Source organism: Carassius auratus, unplaced genomic scaffold (assembly GCF_003368295.1).
Source record: "Carassius auratus strain Wakin unplaced genomic scaffold, ASM336829v1 scaf_tig00032943, whole genome shotgun sequence".
In the NCBI taxonomy this organism is placed as follows: domain Eukaryota; kingdom Metazoa; phylum Chordata; class Actinopteri; order Cypriniformes; family Cyprinidae; genus Carassius; species Carassius auratus.
Genome location: NW_020526038.1, coordinates 67,038 through 70,755, shown reverse-complemented (window position 1 = coordinate 70,755; position 3,718 = coordinate 67,038). Strand labels below are relative to the sequence as shown.

General features: G+C 35.9%; 1 long non-coding RNA gene across 1 annotated transcript; it reads left to right on the top strand.

Annotated features, from left to right (window-relative positions):
- The first annotated feature begins 300 nt into the window (after positions 1-300).
- Positions 301-3,118, top strand: LOC113081048 (uncharacterized). The gene is made up of 4 exons (XR_003282079.1): positions 301-547; positions 2,448-2,518; positions 2,589-2,768; positions 3,084-3,118. It is a non-coding gene; the product is annotated as an uncharacterized LOC113081048 (long non-coding RNA).
- The last annotated feature ends 600 nt before the right edge of the window (positions 3,119-3,718 follow it).

Here is a 3,718-nt window from a genome sequence, read left to right as displayed (position 1 = left end):
ATCTATACAATGTTTGACAGGGAGCCAGTGCAGTGTTGACAGTGTGACACCACCACAAAATAAAGGAATAAGGTCAATTTCAGATGTTTAAATCAATTCAAACATTTCTAATAATGCAGTGATAATTGTTATGTTTTGTTAAGATAATTTACATTTGCCTATATTATTTGTTTTGTGGATGGGAAAAGGTGATATATTGAGTTGGAATATGAGGGACTTTTATTCTAAAAGGCCCGGTTGAAGGAAGAAAAGGTTTGGCCATTTTGGTTTTTTTTAAGGGGTGATAGCACAAGGAGTAAATGAGGGTGCTTGGAGAGGCTGGCAAATAAACAGACTGGAAAGCAGCTTGCTCTGACGAGGGCCACTGCCAATGGCTCTAAGAGATATCGGGACAGTGTTTGGAGGAATACTTGGATTGAGGAATTGAGGCCTAAATCAAATCAATGAACAAGGATGTTTCCTCGGAATGGGATTGTTTGTGGATCATTTTTCCCTTTTCCTGGAACCTTGCAGGTGGGGTCTAGAGATCCTTAAGAAGAGAACGTGGGTGAGACTGAACCAGTTTTTTGTCCTCTTTTACTCGTTCCTATTCGTGGGGATTATAATATCATTTTTTGACTATTGCTTTGTTGTGGACTCTGATTGATGGTATTTGGATATCTGCACCTTAATAAGACTCTTGGACTTATATGCCTTTTTGGATTCAAATCAATCATGTAGCTCTCATTGTAGTGCTTATTGGGCTATAAGGTTTAACAATGTTTATGGGAGAATATATGCGGAGTAATACAGGATTTGATCATCAGAAGTATTATGGTTTGCACATCCTTTATTGAATTGATTGTGATTAAACTGTTTATATCAAGATTAACCCAAAAAATAATTATTTGGTAACAATTGGACTTAAAGGAAGACAGGTTTAATTTGTTACAACAGAACCAGGCTAATATAGTCATACTTCCTGGTTCTAGTAACTCTTGCTGCTGCATTTTGGACTAGATGTAGTTTGTTTACTAAGCATGCAGAACAACCCCCCAAAAAAGCATTACAGTAATCTAACTTTGAGGTAATAAATTCATTAATTAACATTTCTGCATTTGACATTGAGAGCATAGGCCTTAATTTAGATATATTGAGATGGAATAATTCTGTTTTACAAATGCTAGAAATGTGGCTTTCTAAGGAAAGATTTCTGTCAAATAGCAAACCTAGGTTCCTAACTGATTAGTGGTGGAAATTATGATTCAAGAGATTCGTTCATTTTCAGTTTGTTCACCAAAATGATTCATTCAGATTCGTTCACTGATTCGTTCAGTGACCATTTCTTCATATTACATAAAATATGGCAGCAGGTGGTGAAAAAGAGTGTATTGTTAAGTCAACGAACATATTCACTTGTGACAAAAACTGATCTGGCTTTATTAAAATGTGTGCATAATCGCATTCAGTATATAAAGTCTAATTAAGTTGTTCAGATGAACAAAGCACAATGTTTTCTTGCATAATTAGCATTTTAAATGTTTGGTCAGACAGTTCATATATTATATATTCACATACATAAATCAGAGATTAAACCTCTAGTTATGTTCTGTTTGCTTAATATGAAAACAAGGCTACGTGAAACAGTACCTATAACTGCGCTTTGCATTTTTAGAGCTTGACATGCTAAAATGCTGGTGGGGGTATTCCTTCACTACATTCAACAAATCACATGCTCCGTTACATCTCATACTCACGTTGAGTAATGCTTTGACACTATGAAACATTCATAGAAAGTAAAAGAAATGGTCACAGCCACCCCACTGGATCACAGTGGAAACATTTCACAGATACCCGGTTCACCGAGCTGTGCATGTGCTGCTTATAGCGCCGCGCTGTTACACCCCTGGGGGGTATTCCAGAAAGCTTGGTTAACTTACCATTTGATAAACTATAACCTCTGGGTTGATTTACCCCAAACAGGCATACCATGAGTATGTCGGTTCCAAAACACCTGAGAAGAGTTAGTTTAATCAACCTCTGACTGGTTACCCAGAGTTAATGCGCGTGCACGGTGCATGTATAAAGACATTTTCAATGGATCGCCGATTTCACGAGTCACCATGGAAACTCAAAGCGAAAAAAAGAGAGCCGCGTATTTCACAGAGGCGGAGTTGGAAGTTTTAATGCATGCTTATGAGGAGTTTAAGCCAATAATATTAAAAAGAAGCAATACAGCTGCATCGGCTAAAGCAAAAGAGTTGGCTTGGCAAAAAATAACGGACAGAGTAAGCGTGAGTGTATTAAATTACAAATTTGGTATTGGCTCCCGTTTTATTGAAATGCAAAATAATGAAGTATGACTTATACATTCTTTTGAATATGTTAAATCACTATGAAAGCATTTACTTTTCCTGCCATTTATTTCTTTAGCTTGAAATAATAATGTACATTTCTTATTTAAAAAGGTGTAATCCTTCTGGAGCCACAAGAACTTTAAGCCAAGTCAAAATGAAACACAAAAACATTCTGCAAAAAGGTAATATTTGATTACACAATTACTGAACTATTATTATAACAGGATTTAGTATATTCATTCTGTCATGCAGCTAACAGAAAGAAGACTGAAGCCCGTCTAACTGGCGGGGGGCCACCACCACCTCCCCTCACCCCATCTGAGGAGCTGGCTCTGTCCCTTAATAAAGGGCGACCAGAGGTTGCTGGCATTCCAGGGAGCACTTCATCACACATACTAAGTACCACAAGTGATGGTGAAAAAAGGGTGACATGTAAGTTTACCTCTATGATTTGTTTTAATTTTTTTTGTCCTGATAAATTACTATCTCTGTCACTTAAAGGCTTTTTGAACAAGATTAATTTTTTATGGAGGCTTATTTTATTTAACTGCATACTATGTATTTTTTCTTTGATAATATTGAGAATTTAACGGGTTGTGTGTTCTCATACTGATGGACGGATTGTATTATTGGACTCTCCAGTTAGAACACAGTCTGTCACAGTTGTAAGTGATTTGTTGTCAGGTACTTTTAGTTTTTTTTTTTTTTTTTTGCCAAATAATGTATACTTGAATATTTGTCTTGTAGGATGAAGATGATGATGATGACGATGAAGAGACCACATCTGCTGTGACAGAAGTGCAGTGGTGGACGAAGTACACAAATCAAGTACTTGAGTAAAAGTACAGATACATATGGTAAAATATTACTCCAGTAAAAGTAAAAGTACTCCTTTTTCAATTTTACTTAAGTGAAAGTACAAAAGTACTCAATTTTTTATGTACTTAAGTAAAAAAGTACTGCAAGATAGATGTTTGCAATTTTATATAGACTACTTAATTTAATTTTATATTAGCACATTTTTTTTATAATCCTACTGCTCAAAATACCTGGGATTTTTTCCAAAATAACCACTATATTGAGTCAAGATATATTTTTGTTGTTGATATGGACTACGCTGATGAGAGTAATGCTCACTGTGAAGCTTACACTGTGATGTACCTGAGAGAAAACAGAGATGACCATCTGATCTTTACCAGTAAGAACAAAGTATTTTAAAGTTAGTTGTTTTAAAGAACATCAAAGTTACAGTACAGACCAAAAGTTTGGGAAACTCATACAAAGAGTTTTCTTTATTTTCCTGACTATGAAGATTGTAGAGTCACACTGAAGGCATCGAGGGCTATTTGAGCAAGAAGGAGAGTGATGGGGTGCTGCTCCAG